Here is a 22,848-nt window from a genome sequence, read left to right as displayed (position 1 = left end):
TTCAATAGAAATTCAAGTTCGTCAAGGTCTCATCAATATAAATCAGCGAAACCAATATTGATCGACATCCTACAATATTTGGTAATGTTTTACAGAATAATTCAGGAGGTATGGTAATGAAGGGTTATAATTCTGTTTAATGAATTTGGGAAATGCAGAAAATTGTTCTACTTCAATGATTTATTCATATAAGGCTGCATGCCGAATTAAGTTGAAATGTAAAATAACTTGAGACAGAACGGACTCAGGATTAGTGACAGTCATTGGCCATAGCTATTATAAATGATGGCGTGAAATGCTATCCTTCAGGATGGTATCAATACAAAGGCAAACGCATAATTCGTTGGAATACGAAACATTTTTGAACAGTTATGGTGCATAAATTAAACAGAGGAGAACTGTCAATATGAAGTAGTTGCTCGCCTTAATGATTATGGGAAATAATAGGAATCACATTCATTCAAGACAAGATCTCATCCATGGAAAGATGCATATAGGTTTTAGTTAAAATCTAACAATCACTGTTAATGTTTTCTGCAGAAACCAAAATCAGGATATCTCGCAAAGAGAGTGCATACTTCGTGTTAACTGATGTCGTGTAACGCTGGTATGTGAACTCCTGCAAGTTATTTTTGTTGTTGCTACGATGGAGCATACTTTATCGGATTGAAATCTAACAAACCTTAGCATTGACATATTTCATGTAAATAGTGTTGTTCAGCAATAACAGTCCCCAATATGGATCTGCATGCAAACTTTTGTTTATAATCCAACAAATTATAATTCTGAAACAATAGTCAGGTAAAAGGAGATTTGCGAGTATGCGGTTTCGTCGAAGGCTGGAAATTGAACTCGCACACGGTCATGAAAGTGAAATTATTTGCTGCATCTCATTGCATTTCAGCTGTCGTCGTTTATGTGGTTAAGGTGAGGAAAGGAACCATAGACCGACGATGTGTAGCTGTAACAGTTCCTCTAATGCTGGAAATTACTTTCTTTCGAGGTATTATCATCACGAATAATCATACTATGTTTGTTAAAAACTAATTCTCTACAATGTTGTCTTGCGGAATCCAAACTTATCAACGGATGAAAACAATAATGTTGCATACATTTATGCAGTATTAGAAACTGCTCTACCTTGGTCTTTTAGAATATATAAATCAATAACAATACAGTTTGAGTACACGTGATGCGAGTGCACGGTCATTTCGTTAAGTAAATTATTTCCTTCAGCAACTATAGCACATTAACAGATGACAAAGAGCATTATATTCAAGCACAGGTTTGATCGCTTGTTCTGGTACTTGTTGTAAGCCATATAGATGACTTTAAAGACATTAGACCATAGGCATTATCAACAATGTAAATATGTTCTGAAAACTGGAAATGACCATATAAAAGGATTTAAGAAACTGGTTCTATAGCCATGACTTGGATGGAGATAATGACCAAAACTTGTGATATTTGTACATATTTAAATATACAACATTACTAAGTAAAAAAGCAAGTCATTGCAAAAATAAGTTTTATCTAAAGAAACATTGTTTGCTTAAGATGTTGACGAGAATCGTGGCTTATACCTTCCATTTTTTATATATGTACTTACCTGCGTTATATGGCTTCTCAACACAGTCATATGGGATCTCTAATGGACAATGCTTTAATATTGTAAATGAAACGAGTTGAATGAAGCCCAGCCTTTGCGAGTCGTTGCGAGCAAAAGATGGACATTATTTAAAGAGCTTCATAAATATAGTATTAAAATATTGCTAATTTGAGAGTCTTTCTATCACATAATGTTGTTTTTTTAGTGACAATTAATTAGATAGAAAGAAGAATGAAAAGTTTCGTTCATTCTGACAGACGATGCGCCTTTCATTTATTGTGCAGAAAAAATGGTCCCAAACAAAGTTGTACTAGTAACAGTAGATTATACTTTTAATAAACCATATATCAAAGAAGAAACGTCCATCTGAATAATATTTTATAAAGCCCAATCAAATTCATTTTTCAACACAGAATGTCAAATGTGTGTGATGTCACATTGCTATATACGGTTCGCAATACCGGTTAGAGTCCATGTTTACCCTAACACATCCCTTTTACAACTAAACATTACATTGTTACGATATTTATGTGCAAAGAGGCAAAGAGTATTATTGGATGCAGACATTCCAACATTTACTGTTTTGTATTTGTGACCGGATCTTTGTAGCATTTGATTTGGAACAGTAGACTGTACATTAGACGTAAACAATTTTTTTGAGCCAGATTCACCGCGTAAATGTGATGTAGTTGGATAAAGTTCTGTCAGCTGGGAGACCGATTTATGTCCGCATATTCTGTCCCCACAGGTGGGTTTATTTATTGCTGTACGTTAAACATGATTATAGGGTAGATTCCACCCCTTCAACCCCCCACCCCCCCCCCCCGCAAACGAACGATACGTTTAGTTTTACTTCTTGTTGTTGTTCTTGCATTGGATATAACGCCATTTTTAATATGATGATATTGTCATTCATTGCATAACAAACATATGTGGTGGTAAACTGGCCATATTCAGACAGACGAGACCATTTTCCCCTTATTTTGTCTTAGTCAAGTCGAAAAATGGCCACCAAAATATTCATTGAAAACGAAAATTTCCAGAAGGCGGGGTTACAAGGCTTATGTCCTTCAAGTTTTGTCTAAGGAAGAGCTAATCGTAACATATGGCATTAAAACCTTAAATGCTCTGAATGTGCGGTTTGCAGTAGGAAAGATGTAGTAGTAAAACTTAGAAATGTCCGATTTCCTTAAGCTGACGTAATTGGGTAAACAACATTATCACAGCATATAAGCAGTATTCGCATCCTATGGAGAATACTAGTAGACGGGTCGACATTGACGTAGCTGTTAGAAGCGTCCTTAAGCGCCACACTCGATCTTGCCGACAGAAAGAACTACATCTAGTTTAGTACATATTTTATATTTGGTTGGGGCTTTTACTGAACTTTGTGGATAAATGTGGGTTAATTGCATGAAAAGACAGTAACTATAAAGAGATTATGACCATGTACTTGAGGATAATCTTTCTATTAGTTCTAAAGACTCGTATGTTAACTAGTTAGTCAAAAAAGAATGCCCTAACTGCACTTAAGATAAGACGACAATGCTCCCCATCGATACATGTCATGACCATGTGGACTTAACTTAATATTGCTCATACGAAAAAATAAACAATCTTTCTTTTGTATCCCTTGGTGTTACTAATGATCTTGAAATGTCCGTTAATGAAGGATGTAATCAATCTATACTCTACAGAAGAGGAAGAACGGCAATAAGGACATCGATCTACATTTTATGGGATCATATAGAAGTCGTCTCACAATTAAAACTTCGAGCTATTGTTTGCTAAGTAGATCCATTTTATTTCCGCCACAACTGATCATATGTATCATGACTTGATACTGCGTTTATTTTCATCAGTCCACAGCAGATCCGTTGTAAACCAATCTGCTATAACCTTCAAAATAAAATATATTGGAGTAGGTTAGAGAAACTTTTTCATGCATATATACATCACCTACCTATTTGAGAATATGTTATATTTTAATTTTTTTATTATTTGCTTGTGTTCGTTGTGGATGTTTCTGATTTGAACATATGTTTAACCCGAGAGACCATTGTCAGCATGACTAAATATAGCAACGGTAATTAAATGGATAAAGATGTCATAATGTATACGCAGATGACTTGGTGTGTCTCATTCGCTTATGTTTTTCATTATTTGTATGCGAATCGTTGCAGAGAAAAACAATATCATCGCTATTACTTAAAAAAGCGAGATAGAATCAAATTAAAGTTTAGATGATTGTTAAATATGCAGATTTATATATCATTCACAAATAGTTTGTGCTATTTTGGCTTTGATCTTTGTGGACATTGCAGACGTGATTTCGAAATACTCTTGAGAAATATATCATTTATTATTGCTGCACATAATCGACCTTTAATTTATTCAAACATCAAGAACAATGAATAACTGCTTTGGTAGTTAAAGGATCCAGACATACATTGTCGTATTCTCCTCTTTTTTCCTTTTCAGTTATACAATAATACCGTTGAAACTACTTAAGTGTTCGAAGATCTGAACCATACAGCATGCTCAATAATTCCGACAGAAAATTAATGTGAAAACTGTGTTCAGTTGACAATGATCTCAATAACAATATTCCGTTTCATTGTATACATTAGCATTTTACAGGTAGAAAACATGCATAGCGTATTTCATTTGCATATTGTTCTTTACAACAGCTTTAAAGTTCTTTGATATTTTATTTTAATCCGACATATGTCACAGGTTAGTATGTAATTATTCAGGTTTGCGAAAATGAAATTTAGACATAATATGCATTAGATTGACTAAAGCATTTAGATATTTTTAGATGTAATGTAATAATTTCTATATGAAATGCATGGAGTGAATTTTTCATTTCGTGATCATCATGCTTTGTTAACCTTTTTTCAGAAATAACACGACTTCATTTATATTCATGGATAATTACCGTATCCCTGTTTGTTGTTCCTTTAATTAAAGATTTGTAGCAAATATAAAAGTTTTCGAGAATTGGCACCTCACAGGCAAGAAAGACTTTGCAGGAAATGACATCGTACATGTTGTCTTTACTATTGCAACAGCATGCACTGGGACAATTTCAGTGTTTATTTATATATTAAGTATTTATTCCTCAATGTTTGTATGAGACAATTGGTGAAATAATGAAATAGTTTTAAGATAACTTTAGCACCAGTCTAAATTGGATTCAATGTTGGCTCATTGATATATAAAATCACCATTTGCTGATGACCGTAAAGTTGTGCTTAAGAATAAATATTATTTTAATTTATGTAATTGTTTATTTATGTTAGCTCTCCGTTTAATAAGTTAGATGGTATTGGATGTAAAATGATAGCATTATTAATCTCTAACATAACTTTTGAAAGAAGGTGTCATGTAGAGACGATCCCATTCTGCGAATATTTGTGGTGAGTTATAGTAACAGGCAAAAATATCTGAATCAGTTCTAAGATTTTGAGTATGTCCCTGATTAACCAAGAGGGAGGGCAAACCGGTTGGATTGACATCTTAACATATATTATAAATTCTGTCAGAAAAATATGAGCGTCTTGTTTTTAAAAACGGAATCTTGAGACTGGAACACAAATTCGCTTTAAAACCGAGATCAGACTTTCTTTAATAAACAAGAACATAAATCGCTTGATATCTCTGTTCCTTGTTAGAGGACAATATTTAAACGTCCACCGTCAGCTGGTATTTTGATAGATGGAAATCTACGGGGAAACAAATTGGATCATTATAGAGAAATCGTCTGGAATTATGGCCTTTGTGTTTAAACAACTATGACGATCCTTCTGAAACAGTGTTTCTACTACGTCAGAAAACATATACCATTATTACTGTAATAAATTATTTCAATACTGCATCTTCCTCATCCTTTGTATAATATTTAAGATAACATTTGTTCAATTTATTATTAAATTCATAATGATATCTTGATATTTATTATATATTTCATAGTGAAATATTGAAATATGTCAGGAGGAAACATTTACTATTCAAGATATTATATAACTAATTTTCTATGTAACTCACGGTCACTGTCAGTGACTGGATTTACATGACAGTTCAAAAGTGTCAACAATACAATACTGTATACCTGTAATACTCCCTCGACAAACGCAAATATTGTTTAGAAGAAATAAAAGCTCGTGATTAAAACAGGTTATAAATGTTTTAGTTTGCAATGTGTTCTTGTTTGAAACGATTGGGTGATTCGGGCTTTGTTATTAGTCATTGCAAATCGAAATTTACTACCAATATAAAATTTAACGAAGCAAGATTGAACGCTTGCCAAGGCAGCACAATACTAAGCCTTTGCATGCATAAATAAAATATTAAATAAACAAAATAAAATCCTTACAAGTAAACATATATTCATTACCAAATTTTGTTTAAGAATACCACCCTCTGAAGTCTCTGAGTTCCAAGTGCTGTTTATAGACCCGAACAGCATCTCCGGACCAAATGTGGTAACATATTAACAATGCCTACATTATAAAAGTCGCTTTCCTAAAACTTATTCAAAACGTTTCGAACTGCCTTTCATCGAAGTAGCAATGAACTGTACATCACGCTGGCACAGACTGTAAGACACCAATGTAAACCTAAGGTACTTACATTATATATATATATATATATATAATAAAAACATCTACGTACTTTTAGTCCACACCAAACGTACCCATTTCGACTTCTAGACTTAAAGATTTTGCTTCCTTCATTATTGTCAGCATGTTTTGTTTTGTAATATTGTGGCGCTTATTTGCATTGCTAAGTCCCAGAAAAAGCTTTAATACAAGTGTATTTGACAGTTTAATGAATATCATTCTTGACATAGTAATTATACTATTTGCAGACATTAACCTAGAATGAAGGAAACCAAGAGTATTAAACTGTCCGTAAACCTCCTCTTACGTCTAAAATGAAAACAATATAAAATTTATGCGATTTTTAAACTTTAAATAGCCAGAGGCTCATCTCTTAGAAAACAAAATAAATACATAAAAACAAAGGTATTGATAAGATACTATAAGCCTTTGAGAGACAAAGTGAAAACATAAGTCTCTACATTCTGGTCTGTTTAGGTTTCAAACCGGTGGTATCTGATAATATATAGACTCATTATGCTATGATGTGTCCTGTTACCTGTAAATTATGTGCAAAATATGAAACTGTTTGATTCTATTGATTCAACCTCACAGCTGAAATCGAAGGGCAATAAGAGATGGTATTACCAGGTACTAAATATTAATACCGAAAACAGGTTTAGTTCCCATTTTCTATTTTTTTTGTTGTGATTATATTAGGCGAAAGATGATCACTAGCTATTTTAGGAGACGTTCATATTCATACGTATGTATTACACTTTTTATGTAAAATAGTAAGGCTCACTATACATTATATGCTCACCTGTATCACTGGTTGGTTTGTTTCAAATTTCGGAACGGTTTTTGTTGTATTTGACAACATTTGCTAGTCCTTCTATGGAATGAATAATACACCAAATATGGTCTTCATTTGGTCTAGAACAACAGCACGACTTTATCGCAATGTTTTAAATATATTATATCAAACCGGTGACCACACAAACTATAATGAAAATGAAATTATATCGATTGTGCAAGAAAGAGGGAAAGAAAGTATTGTCATGGTAATTGTGGATTAATACTTACATTATTTTACCACAGCAATCAACATGAATATTGTGAAGTGTCGAATTTTGAATTGCAGTGAACTTTAAAGTTGAATGCATTGATCGTTAACATTTTATCGCATTTAATCCAGAAAAGTCTTTGTGAAGGGTCACTTCGATCTTTTGTCGTTCAGCCCCCATGCCAGTGAAAACCTCAAAGGGGCATAATTGAAACTCATTGAAATTGACCAGGGTTTCTTAACACGGTCCTTAGAAAGTAAACAGTTGAGCTACCAACACTAACCGCTTGGTAGGAACCTATGACAACTTATCATTTTATCAAAGGGAAATTGTTACGCACCGTTGTTCACAGATTATGAGCTGTCCAAATCTGATGAATGGAATTTTTTCTTTGGGAAATATTAGGGACCGCTGCCTACGATTGGGCAGCATAAATTAATGCGTAAACTTTAGAAGCAATCAGGCTTTAACGTAACTACCTTAGTCAACATTCTTTAGTCTGAAATTCAATGGAATAGAAAAGTAGTCTTGACACCTGGGGAGGCCTAAGGACAATAGTGCTTTCCTCGTCAAACAAGAAAGGAACAAGGTGGTTGTCTTGTAAAACGAAAGACAGGTTTAGTGCTAGGACGCACAGGTTCTGAATGAGAACAGCAATAAGGTACGCAATTTTAGTTTCATGTAATATAATAATTTGATTGTTTGTTTTAATCAAATGTGTTTACTACGCTGGCGTCTATCGAATATTACTGCATTCTTTTACATATGCTACTACTTGTTCGACTGCTATTGCATGAAATTCACAAGTTGTAACTCACAGCAATCCTTAACCTACAAGATTATTTAAACATTACAAAATCAAATATAATCATATTATGTAACGTTTATTTCAGTTTTATGGAAATTTGTTGATGCTAGAGCTGTTATGCAATTTATTTGTATTCAATTTCAAGGAATGTGTTGATGCTAGAATTGTTATGCAATTTACCTTTAAATATTACAGTTATTAGTTCATTGGTAAAATTGATTGCATGCGATCCAAATGTTCATATGCATAAGATTTCATAGGGTTATATGAAGTAACTTCCTTCGGTTGTTAGGACGATGCAGTTTATCGTGAGTTAACGATATTTACCTGATTATATCTGATTTTGTAATGTTTGAATAATCTTGTAGGTTAAGGATTGCTGTGAGTTACAATTTGTGAATTTCATGCAATAGCAGTCGAACAAGTAGAAGCATATGTAAAAGTTAGTTGGCATCCGTTAGTCTCGAGAGACGATGGAACTGCGCCCATGAGAGATGTCCCGGTTGGTGGTGGCAGTCCCTGCTGCACTTGCTGTACTTGAAGGTTGTGTCAGGTGTTGGTTGAAGCTGCTTCTTCTTCCTCTGCGATCGTCTTTCATCAGCTTTCATCAGCTAGCCAGCGTTGCTTGTCCTCTCCGGCTTTCAGACCAGTGATGAGAGCATGTCGCCAGCCTGATCTGTCTAGAGCGAGCTCTTCCCAGGTGTTGACATCAATATCAAGGGCTTTCATGTCATGCTTACAGACATCCTTGAAATGGAGATGTGGCCGTCCGATCGACCTTTTGCCAGAGGCAGTTCCGAATAAAGAATGTCTCTGGGGATCCGTCCGTCAACCATCCGACGTACATGGCCCAGCCATCTGATGCTGCGTTGGCGGAGGAATGTGATCATGCTGGGAATCTTGGCACGCTCGAGCACCTCGTTGTTTGTTACTCGATCGCTCCAGGTGATCCCGAGTATGCGTCAGAGGCATTGCATGTGAAAGGCGCTCTGTCTTTTCTCTTGTGAGGCGTACAGAGTCCAGGTTTCACTGGCATATATGAGAGTGCTTAGCACGCATGCACGGTACACGGTAATCTTAGTGTTCATGGTCAGCATGCTGTTGTTCCACACTCTCTGCGACAACCTGGAGAGAGTTGTTGATGCCTTTCCGATCCGCTTGTTGAGCTCAGCATCTCGCTCGATATGTAAAAGAATGCAGTAATATTCGATAGACGCCCGCGTGGTAATTTAAGACCTTCCGCTGCAAGCCAGGCCAATATCCTACCACACTAAGTCAAAATTTACGCAGTGTGTAGATAGCCAACATGCTCTGAGTAACGTGAGGGAATTTGGAAATTTTATATACGTTTAGAGAGTGAGGTATACAGAAATTTAGGGGTAATTTTGTCCTTTACGATGGGACAAAGTATACAGCTTAGGAAGGATGAACTATAAGGACGTTTATATATGGTCAATGGAGGAAGATGATGCGAATCAATCGTGGACATTGCGCTCTTTTCACCTCTCGTTAATATGATGAAATATATCCAAATTGGACACTCCTGTTGAATTATATTGATATAATTGAATTTGAATTGGAATTGCCATTATTAATTTGTTCTGATTAAATTTGTTATTGTCTTTTCAAATGAGGCTCGTATTGCTTTATTTCTTCCCAGTGTTCTCTCTCAGTTCTATGTTGAGATTCTTCTCTTCTTTCACTCCGGCCGGTCTATAATATCGAGGGAGGTCATCCTCTCGATAACGCCAGGCAAATCCAATTAACCGCCCCTCTTACTAAGATGTCGACGTTACAAATATAAACATTTAACAGTTTCATAATTGTATGTATGTATGTATGTATGTATTTATGCATGTATGTATGACGTTGGACTGTGATTCTTCAATAGCTGGTATTTATTCTTTGTTAACAATTTATATTTAGTTGAAGTAATTTCATGGATCATTAACAAAAAGTATCACTTTCTACATGATTAATATGTATTTTCATGTCTTAAAGTGATTTCTTGGAACTCATAGGCATTGAATGTTAAGAAATTTACTAGATTCATATAGAATGACGAAAGCACCGTCACTCCCGTGAAATATATCAAGATGCGTTTCGTAATCGTGTCGGGAAGACCTTATATTTCCATTCAATTCATTGTTATTTTTATCAGACACAGGGCGGTTTCTTCTCCTGGAGAAGTCTATGCAAGACATTATCTGATGTAGTGTAGTGTCATATATTTCGTTTCGGCAGATATATCATATATTCCAATCCTGGTCAGGAATAAGGCACGACAGAAAACATGTCTGTTAATGCAGTTTCTGCGTGATTTGCAAATCAGTAACACATTTTGACGAACATCTCCGACACGTTTCAGTTGCAGTTGAACTCTAAGTTCAGCATAAGATCGCGTTCGTTTCTCCTTATGTTTCTCTCATCCATATTGAGATCAGTGTGAGATTTAGATGTTGGACATTATAAATAAGTTTTCCATACGCCGTAAGTTTTTTCCAACAATATTACCATGATAATAATAATGATCCCTCGGCCGTCTATTTTATGATCTGATTTACTTTATTATTATCTTGAATAAATCGATATGACTCATACAGTTTGTCTGAAGACACCAAACAATGCTAAAGCGAAACGATCTAACATATCTCGGATGCCTTGTTATTATCGTATATTGTCCTGGTGATGCTTTCGTCTCGGCTGATTTAAGCTTTTCGCTATCTCAGCAAATAATATTGCTGTGTCACATATAAAGTATTCTTAATATTTTGCTGCATTTGCAAGATGACTAATTTTAAACTCTTTCAACAAGCAGCTTATTCACTTCTGGCTGCGCTAATTTAGAGGAATACTCTCTAAATATGTGAAATTTCTTGAATGTTGGGTCTTTTTTTATTGTATTCTATTAAATGTAATATCCGTTATTTTATTCATTTGGTACTGAACAACTGTACAAAGCTCTGGGATATCCGATTCCTATACGGCATTCGTAAATTTTGGCTTGTTCCAGTTACCTCTGAGGATTCTGTGTAATCTTCTTAATTTATTATCCCGCTCATTATATTGTCTAAAACGTTGAGCAGTCTTTGACATTCAGACGTCCTGATATCAGAAACGAAAACGAAATTTCCTTTGAACATCACTTTCTACACTGAACAGATTAGCCTTCAGTCGGTCTGCAAAGCACCCTTATAATCCTCTGTGTCTTTCAGTTCACTGTTTGACAAAAACGTTAGATTGGTCAAATTATACGGTACATGAAATGATATTAAGTCTCTCATTCTTCAACTTGGAGTGCTGATTTTAAGTTCTTCTATACAAAAATATAATAGAAAAGAGCAACATGCAATAGGGTTTTCTCCATATCTGGAACTTGGCCCTTATTTGTCGGACTACACATTGCATTTTAAAGATATTTCTAAGCGTACCTTTCCAACAATACTTATATTCCCTACAGACGAATGTACCGTATCAGTATTTAAGACACCGAAGATTGTTTTAAATCTTGTTTGAGACAATCGATCATATAAACCAAATAGATGGTTCAGAATATGCATGTAAGCAGTATCAAGACCTGACGCGTTCATATACAGGTTACTAAGACGAGAAACAGTTGTACTGCAAGAGCACTGTGTACATAATTACTTTAACACTGTTGATTGTTTTATTCAGACAATGTCTTGCATTCATTGTTAAGTCTTCATAACGACAAGAAGGTCTTGGAATTTCGAGAATTGTCTGAATATAAAACATAAATATACAGTGTTGCTCTGAATTATTGACTATCCTCCTCAAATCATGTTTCACATCCAAGATACCCTAAGTTTGAAGAATTGTACAAAAGTACCCTAATCATATATTCTGCCTCTGACATTCCATATTCCTTTGCAGCCAGTATGGAAATAGGTATGGTATCAATGTACATTATCAATACGCATCCATGGCTTACTGTCCATTGATAATTTCGATTATTTCTTTTACAAACCTTTCGAGTGTTTAACCGTTCATAAATATTGCGTTGTTTGTCAAAGCTCCTATTTTTATCTCAGTTGATTATGTGTGATAAGTCTCTCTCTCTCTTACTCTATTCTGTAAGAATAAACACTATATATGTCACTGTATATCTCAGGAAGGTGGTTATGATTGTTTTCAGTATGTACCTCTAATTGTGTATCTTCCCTGTGGTATCCAATGTAGACACTGTACTCATTTGTGCAAAACTTCCGAACCAAAGACTCTTTGTAGTTCGTGGCCAGTACATGTACTTTCGAGAAAATTGATTTACTTTCATCAATAAGTTTCATGGTTTATAAGTATATCACATTTGTCATTGTTTCTGTAATTATTTAGATTAATCGAATTATTGTTTAATAAATGTTTTATATTTGCTATTTGCTATAGTCATTGATCGCAAGACTTGTTTGCATGATTTGCGTTATTTCTTATGAATACCATTCAAAAATATCGTTTTGTTTTTCTACGGTGTTCTTTGTTAATGTTCATGGATTTCGTCTCCTAGAATTAACGTTGTCTGCTTCAATAGGACTTAGGCAGTTTTGATTTAAATGTTTTAACTTTGTACGAACAACATTAACGTGCAATTCAGTTTTATCTAACTTGCTTTAATTTCTTCGTTCATGAATTCGTGTCTCTTTACTCACTTTAAGATTCTGATTCAAGAGATTATTATCAATATCGATCTTTATACCCTTCATTCATATCGTGTGGCTTCTCCTTCGAGAGATTTATTGTTGTGTCCATCTGTGTGTTGAAGTCTTCAACAGCCCTTCGATTCTGAGTGCAGAATTTAAGTTCTTTATTGTTTTGTATCATTTCCTTCAGACTTTCACACACAGGTATTTCAAGATCCAAAACTGATGTCACACTAGTAGATTAATGTGTCATTCACAAATAGTGTACAAATCTTGTGTTGGTATTGAACTCATTTATTATGTGGAACACATTTCAAGGTACTCTTAAGAAAGGTAACTGATGTCGACACTATAATTCCCTCAGTTGATCCAGATAATTTAAGCCGGTTTGGTAGGCAAATGACCGAAAGACAAATTGTCATATTCGTTTTCTTTTCCATTTTTTTGCATTAATACAATTAGTGCTAACTAAATCCTCGACGTCCAGAACTATACATCCAACTCTCTAACTCGGACAGAACATTGCCGTAATTCATGTGTTCCGTGGAAAATAATCTTTATAACTGAATATGTAGGTTTTATTCCCAACATCAATTTATAGGTAGGAGACATGAATATTGTTATATCTGCACAACAGTCAGGACGTTCTTTTGGATGTGATCTTAATTAGACATAAGTTCGAGTGTTAGAGGATAACATATGAACATAACATTTTAGATAATATGTATGATAACAAAACATTACAATAATGTTAGATATGATATATAAGTTTCTATATAAAATGAAAATGTGAATTAATCATTTAATGGGTTTCAATCTTTGTTCTGGTTTTTTTGTTTGTTTTTTGTTCTTGGTTTTCATGTGAAACATTTCTATCATCATTTATATTCATGGATTATGGCAGAATCCCTTCTATTTACAAGACTCAATGTTCGTTTTACATTTCGCTTTATCGTTTATAACAAAGGCGTACTTTGACCAAACTTAGTACCCAACGACCAACAATATCGGATATAAATTTAGCAGAAGTTTAAATGGTATTAGAATTGATGATTAAAAAAGTGATGAATAATATATATTTGTATCACTTTCAGTAGCACTCATACCGAACATTAACCAGCAGTAGCACTTCAGTCAGTTATACAATAACCAAACACTGACCGAATTTTGAAATATAATAATAATAATAATAATAATAAGAAGAAGAAGAAGAAGAAGAAGTAGAAGAAGAAGAAGTAAAAGAAGAAATGTTTACTCGTTGATGTACAAGAAACCATATACTCATGACATGAAATTTACTTTTATGAATATAAATAATGTTAATTTACATACTTATGTAGCGTCATGTAGCTCCACATTCAGTCAGCTAGATAGCATCAGGTGTAGAAATCGCATTATCCATTTCTAATAATCCATTTGAAAAATGGATTCATCTAGTTGACGACTACATTCTGTACAAAATTATGGTGAGTTATTAGACAATGCTACGAATTTTAGTCCATCCCTTTTTTAACCTTGAGGGAAAAAAGCCTTTTATACTTTTATTGTGTCGAAACCAATAAACGTCTTATTCGTTTTATCGAAGGGCTGTTCATGACAAGATTAAAACCCTCTGGAAACGAGATCAGACTTATAGCAATAAAAATATTCATAAACCCCGTGATAGAGGACAAAACTTTTGCTACCACTGTGCATTATGTCGGATACAACTGATTCGAAAAATTCCGAAAGGAAAAAATGCGGAAATGGAGGGAGAAACGCTATAGATTATTACAACAAAATATTCTGTAATCGTAGCGTGTGCGTTGTTAAAAAATAGACAATCTTTTTTACTAGCACCCTTTATATCAAGTCAGAAGAAACAAAGCCTTTCTGACTGTAATATATTCATTCTGTTTATCTTCTTTTCCTTTTAACATGCACTATTTGCCCAAGTTATTAAAATATCATTGAGATATTTAAATGTATTATATATTTCATAGTGAGATATTGAAATAATTGAATATGAAAAGCGACACCACATTTATCTCCATAGTAGCGATTCCTGTTTCTCCATCGGCCACTCATATGTGTTATTTAGACCCGTATTTCTATATCCAGGTCTTTTTCATTGTTCTTCCTAATTGGCTACTCTTTTTCTATATTTTCTCTATTATTCTCTCTTGCTCTCTGCTTGGGTTCGAGTCTCGGATTCGGCCAATTTGGGTATGTGAGAAAGCTTGCCAGTAGCTTCTCGTGGGTCGGTGGTTCTTTCTGGGGTTTTCCCGGGTTTTTTCTCCACCATTAATACTGGCCGCTATGTATAGCCTATCGTGTGCTGAAAAATGGCGTTAAACCCCACAACATAAACTATATTCCTCTACATCCACATATGGATGTACTGTTGTTAAACTGTGTCAGCTGTATATCAAGTGTACATTTATGCAGTCAGTAAGGGATGATAAAGAAAAGCCTAAACATGAACTCCAAACCGTAAAATTTAGACTTCAATTATCAACATGTTATGATTAGATTGCTACATCAGTCTTAGTAACTGCCCGTGACTGACCTTACAGGACTTTTCCAATGTGTCACCCATACAGTGTTGGATACCGGTAAACCTCTACAACACAAATATACATTTTTGTTAAGAGAAATAAACACCTTGTAACTAAATGTAGAAATACAAGCTTGTAAGTAAGAACTTTAACTCGCATTACAATCGTGATTATGTCTTTCCAAAATCTGGCGGGATATATTGATGTCCTCAATTTTTTCAACATTCACAGCGTTGCGAACGCTTCTTTCCAGCGCCAGATGCAATTTTACCACACTTCCGATTTATTTAACCCCTACAGTAGCCATCATCATCATCATTTAACTTATAGACGTTTTCGCCCAAACGGGCATGTACGTCTGCCATAGTAACCATCTGCAAGACAGTTTTATTTATATGTTCCCGCGCCTGTAGGTCCAGGAAATGAGTCAAAGGTAAAAGGAAATACAGCAACATTTCAATTACAATGACAATTGAAAATATTTTCTCAACAGACAACATATCTTCAATAGCATGACGTTGCATCTCATTTGTGACTGATCTTGCATTATCAGCCCTTACCTTTCTTATTTAAAGGGAAACGTGTATCTATGTTGAGTGTAATATTTTATAATAATAGTCTGCAAGAGTCATTTAATTCGTGGCATTTTACTTCTAAGATCATATGAATGAATCGTGTACTTTTAGGAATGAGTTACATGAAATGAAGCTCACGTCGATTGTATTCATAAATTCCGTTGTCGATGAAGGTAGTAAACACTACGTTGTCCAAATAGGTCATGTGTGACGCGAACGGAGTTTGAAATAACACTACGGCATTAAAGGGACATGTATACTAATCCAAAGGTCAGACTGTCCTAGTTTCTGATTGGTTAAAAGAAGAATATCTGATTTTGCTTACGGGTATTTAAATTCCTAAACAATAATGGTTCACTGAAATTCTGTAATCACCTTCTAGAAAATACATTAGATATTCCTTTGTTAACTTAATGTGAATTTATAATTAAGCGAAGTAAAACGTAGAATCATTCATCCTTCAAGTTGATAACAGTCTTGAAAGAGTGTTAAGGATATCTAGTCATTTACAACCGTTCCTTGGAATTATAGAGTTTGGAACATTTATTGAAATATATACTGATATTAATGTTGAACTGGATTATTCTGATTTTATTCGAAGAATAGTTGGATAATTACCATAGTATTTAGGGAAGAATATTATTCTGAACTTTACCGTGAATTCACTTATCGATTTTTTTGTTGTTTTTACTGTGAATTAACTTAGAAATATTTGGATTTAAAACAGTGACCTTTTCCTTACTGTTGACACACATGTACATTATCGTTAACATTCGGAATACTTTTAGAAACGTATTTGAATTTCCTCAAATATATTCTAAATCATCCAAAAACATGTGCATGAAATCTGCAATCTGCGTGAAGTTTACATGTTAAAACTGCTAGCACCTCATCTCCTAGGAAACGAAACATACTCCTCAAAAACACAAGCGAACAAATGCCATTTAATCAAAATTTCAAACATATCTTTGTATTATGCTTTGGTATGTAATGGCAAATTTTGTTATGATTTGTTCCTATTACCTATAATATATGCAAATGATATAAAACATTCTGTCATCACGTGTTTTATAGCACAAGCATATACATTTCGTTGTCTTTCAATGCTTCTTCACACCCATTTCATATCGTTTATAAATAGTCAGAGGACGTCAAAGAATTTATCTAGAATTATCTGTTCCATTATATAGAGAAAACAGCATCGCACAAATCAAATAGGGAAAGAATATATAATATTTGCAAGTGATACCTTTAATGCCTCAACAATAGTGTGTTCTCATAATCCAGCTGGAATACCTATTGCACACAGGTTTACTAATGTGATGGGAGATTGTAGAATGTAGGTCACTAGCTATCATCAATTAAGCCCATTCTCGTATCACATATCAAATGCCTGTTTGGGGAAAATGAGCAAGAAACATTGCCTTTTAGAGGTTATGTTACATCATTCGCGTATGTTCTGTAGGTTTTAAGGATAGATTTTTATGTTGCCAATATTATCTAGTCCTCATATGAAATAAATAAATTATCAAATATAGCATTCACTTGGCCCAAACTATTATGTATTCGTTTTTGCATTTTCCAAGATGATATCCTTTGGGGTTTATTGATTTTTTCAAGTTATTCTATCAAAGTGGAGGCTGAAAAATTTAACAAAATAAAACATCATACTGAATGTGCAAGAAAGAGAGGAAAACGTATTGGCTACCTAATATCAGTTTAAATTTCCCTTGGATTGGCCGAGTAGTCCAAAGCGCGCCCACCGTTCCTGATCACTCCCATCTCACCTCTATCTGTGTGGGTTCGAGTCTCCGACTCTGCTAACGTGTGTACTTGAGAAAGATTGTCGGTAGCTTCTCGTGTGTCGGTGATTCGACCCGTGATTTTTATCCATATTTATACAGGCCGCCATGTGCAGCCTATCTAGTGCTGAAAATGGCGTAACACCCCACAACAATAACAAAATCCACCAAATAATGAATAATTATTGAAAAATTCGTATTGAACCTTGAAAATGAGTTAACATGCTAATATAAATCACCATGGTATTGTTGGATTTTACGACAACGAAAAATGACTTTATCATACACTTTAATGTAGTTAAAAAATATTTAATTAACATTGATGATACGATACCTTAAACGATAGCTTCCTTCATATTCATCACATCATGCATTTCTTTTATTCTTAACATTTATATTTTACTGAAGACATTTCGTGAATCATTAACCAAAACATATCACTGTCTATATGAATATTTACTTGTATGGCTTAAAAAAATGTCTTGATAAATGTTTTTTACTAGATTTAGACAGACTGAAATAAAGCAATAACTAAAAACTATACTTCAGTGGCATGAATCAGCAAACAAAGAGCTAACAACTACTATAATACATTATGCTCGCATTAGAAAGCTTGTTGATAAAATGGCAAGCTTTCATTCTGAAACTTACAATTTACTAAACCAAAACGCGGCAAGAAATTTATCAGAGATATTGGCCAAGAAACATAAAACAGACTTACTCGCAAACGAAACCATATTTAGTGGATATGATAACTTACTTAAAACTCAAACAGGAAACAAATTCTATCCTTTTGATTAGTTCGCAGCATATACAAAAGCACATTTAGACAATTAATGCAGTTTCCAGGATAAACGAAAACAGAGCAGAGAGTTGCAAATTGACGGTTCTCCGTGAACTAGAAATGAAAAAGTTGAGAAATGAAACGGGTAATAACTTTAAGCTTATGTAATAAACATTTAAAGCAACAGTCCTTCAACTGCGACAGTTATTTAACAAATACATGTAACACGTTTATCAAATCTGAAGTTATACACACTGCATTTTATTGAAGTATATATAGGTATATCAAGTCAAATGGCTATTTGGCATGGTTAGGATAAGATGTACGTTTCAGACTCTGCCATAAGTGACAAGCTAGAAATAAATCAGCAGCAAAGATCCGGGAAAGATTGACATTAGCTGAATAGGATAAAAACGAAAATCTGTACTGAGATATTGAAACATGTTTGTTTTTTATTTTTCTTTCAAATAGTGTCATATGCATAAAACTGCGTTTGTTCATATATAGTATAATCGCATAATTAAAAAAAGTACCATCTGATCTCTTGGGTCTAATACTCGCCTTAAAAATATATTCAAGTATATATTAGCGTAAATATGTAAACATTGTTGTTATTAAAATGTTTTAATCTTGAAAATAAAGTTTTTAATATTCACATATGTAATGGTACGAAGTTATGTCGATCTATAAACAGCACATTAATTTGGGTAGGAGAACAATTGATTAGATTAGATTTATGGGGACAGGTGCTTGTTAAATAGCTATACTGCAATGATCTGTAATGTCTGTAATGATTTGTAATGTCTGTGTCGTGAGAGGAAGCGATTCTTAATAAAGTAATCGTTTATTTAACCGTCAGACAGACTAGAAGGAAAAAGTCAACTTCGATCTTTGTATCGAACATGTCAGAGTTGAAATTGTCCAGAAATTTAGAAGTCAGTCTGACCACAGTATTTAGTTATAAAAGGCGGTATATATATTTAATCCTGATTGGTTTCGCTAAATAATGGTCATGTTTTCCACACGAAATTGCTTGGTTTTAATATGCTTAATCGCAAAGCTTTAGTCAGTTTACGTTTTCCTGCAAGAGAAAAAAAAATGGAGACTCAGAGATTGAATTTAGAAGAAATTCTCTCGTAAAACATTTATCAGAGGGACCCGATGTCTGGAAAGTTGAGGGACACAATTCGGGCGATAGAAGAGAGCCAAGCTTGAAAGCACAAGGTATATGCTTTAATTCCGTGTATTTCGTTGATTCTAGTATAATGATTTGCCTGAATTTATTTGCTTATATTTGCATGAATTTATGTATTTATATCTGTTGATAAAGTTTCTTTGAGTTCATCTATCTGAATTCGTATACTGATCTTCTTATGTAAGTTTAACAAATTGTTTGAATTGGTCGTGTTGATTATTATATGAATAATTTCATGCATTATTTTAGTTGATATGTGTTACTAGAATCCGTGTGAATTCTCCGATCTTAGATGATTTCACGTATGATAAAGACTTGAATGCCTAATGACTGAAATTAACGTTGATAAACCATGTAGTGAGATTTCATGTATGCTAAAGACCTTAATTTGCATTCGCTGATAGTAACATAGATAAGTCATGTCATGAATTTCATTAATTCATTTGTGCAATTGATACGAGAACGGACCTGTTATGTCTTGTGTGATGTTAATGTGAGTCAGTGATGAAAGAGCCGTTAGGAACTACATTAATCATATGAAACTAGGTTTGTTTATGGTCTGTCATGTTTGGCTTGACAAGATATCCTTTGGTAACTGTTTGAATTTCGATAGAAGGATATCTGACATAATGAGAGGGGAGTAATGATGTATTCCCAGTAAAATATCTTACAGAAGATTTAGGTTGCTTCTCTGTTTATTTGGAAAGGGGAAATAGCTCCACTGACGTATCCACGTACCTACTTATCCAATTATCTACGTATCTACGTACTTGTCTATACACCTACCCACACAAAGTTCGAGGGCCTATAGAGGTGACATAATATAATGTTTGGAGAATAACATAGCGAAAGAAACATGAATGACAACCACAGTGAAGTTGGAGTGAACCGGAAATAAGCAGGTTATGCAGTTGTACAAAGCAAAGACTTCGATTGTTCGCTTGATTCTATGATGAACAAATTCAATCTTTTAAAAACAGAGCGGCTATTTATACAAGTATATTTGTGTTTTAAAATCGTTGAATGATATATTTCAAAAGAAAGTGTATCGTCCTAATGGAACGTATTAGCACAATTGTTTATGTAATTGATTAAATTGTATTTCATGTACGTGTCATTATGTTCTATATAGCTGCTCAGATCTCTATTTATTCCATCTATAAGTTTCACATTTTATATAATATTTAATATTTACTCGATCTGGACAACAACACCAAGGGCAATCACCCTCTAGATAACGATAACTAAATAAAACGGACACCTTGTAAGAAGGTACAATCCGCCAATCAACCCCACCAACACCAACCAGCCCCCACAACATAATATTCAAAATTATGCACCACATTATTGAAAAGCTGTATATGCTGTTGCTACAGTTGTTGTAATATACCATGATTCAATAGCATAAATCATACAGTTAGATGGAGATAAATGTTAAACTTTATTGAAATAAGATATTATTTATTGTTGCTATTGCCACGTGAGGGATGGCATCTCATATATGGCGAGTGTTGTTATTCCTCTACCGAGCACCTGGGGAGCCTCATTCATTTATTTATTATTGTTTACTTCTCCATTCCAAAGTTTACAAAGCCATTGAATACAATTTGAAATTTTCTGAAATTAAAAACATGTTTATTTAAAATTACAAAATGAAGGATTTCGCATAAATATGATATCAGACTGTGGAGTCCGGTGTCTTAAAACTTTGAAGGAAATATTCCTTGCCAAATCTTTCCTCCGAATCTCCATTTCACTGAAGTACCTGCATCGAAGTCTGTGTGTGATTTATGGGAAAACTAAATGTAAATTCGTTCAAAAAAGCGTTACTAAGATGGCTTGAGAAATTATTGCATCTTGTAAATTTTCTAGTTTGATATTTACAGACACAGTGCATATCTGAGTTGACTATAGCTTCCTCTTTTATAAAAATGTACTTATCTTAAAGTTGAACAAAAGTAAAGATATTATAATGGAGGTTAATCATAAAATAACATGCCATTTTATTTCTTTTATATACACAATATTTTGAAAGGCTATACCGTTCATAAAATTCCAGTCTTCTATATAAATCTCAATGGAGATTCGCTATTTTAAACATTGTATGTCATATATGTATGCAAGCCAAACTGACCAAACCAATATTCATCTAAATTAAACCGTCTAAGATACGCTAATAAATGTATTTTGTCAGACTCCATTGACCACTACCTATAACTTCACACTTAGTTTAGTTCTGCTCCTTGTGAAGCCTAGTGATGTGTACGGATCATCAGAAGGCATGTATATCATTGTTGTGTATATTCAATGGAAACAGTTGTAATGTTACAGCTCTGTGGGGATTCCCTTGACCGTATTATATTCTAAAAAAATACGTAAGTGCTTTACATAATATTGACCGCTCCCAAAGACTTACAAAAATGGTACTAACAGCTCCGTCACTTGGCGCTCAGTATTAAGAGGTTAGTATTAGGACTGGTCGGATTGGTGTCAGGATAATGTGACTGGGTGGGACATGATGCTACATGTCTGCGACAGGATGCCTCAGTGCTATACATCACTATAAACTGCCACACTGCAGACACAGTAGCAATATGGCTGAAAAATTGTCAAAGCTACGTGAAAATATCCAAATCACACACATACATAGTATCGTCTCAAACAAAATCGTATAAAAAATGAAGAACTCTTTCTCATGAACAAATATATTCCTAGAATAAATCTAACAGTATTCGATTCAATTAAAAATTTACAAGATTAAGGGCAATGAAATAACACTTCGTCAAAACAAATATAATGGCGATAACAGTATTTCAACCGTCATTCTCACACGTGGGAGGCGGATATTCTAAGGCATCAATGATCATTGTAAAAAATAAATTATAAATTACATCGTTCTAGCTATGGAAAATACAGCTACCTGAACAGATGAAGGGAAAGCAATGACGTCGCTCGTTTGACACAATAAAAAAGATACAAAGGAAATTTATCCGCCATTCTTTACTAAAATAGCGAGACTTATTAAATGCTGCACTGTAGTCGCTTATTCTAAGTCACAAAACAAGAGTATTTCCAGCCGAACGAAGCATGAACCATATTATTTTTGCTATACGTATATTTACTTAGATTGTAATATAGTTCGAGAAATATTGGAATTAATACTGAAGCTACAGTTAAACAATAAAGAAGTCAAAGTCGAGCTAGCCAATAAA

This window comes from Sinohyriopsis cumingii, chromosome 12 (assembly GCF_028554795.1).
Source record: "Sinohyriopsis cumingii isolate HCF-2022 chromosome 12, ASM2855479v2, whole genome shotgun sequence".
Classification (NCBI taxonomy): Eukaryota; Metazoa; Mollusca; class Bivalvia; order Unionida; family Unionidae; genus Sinohyriopsis; species Sinohyriopsis cumingii.
Note: the sequence above shows the minus strand (reverse complement) of the source record.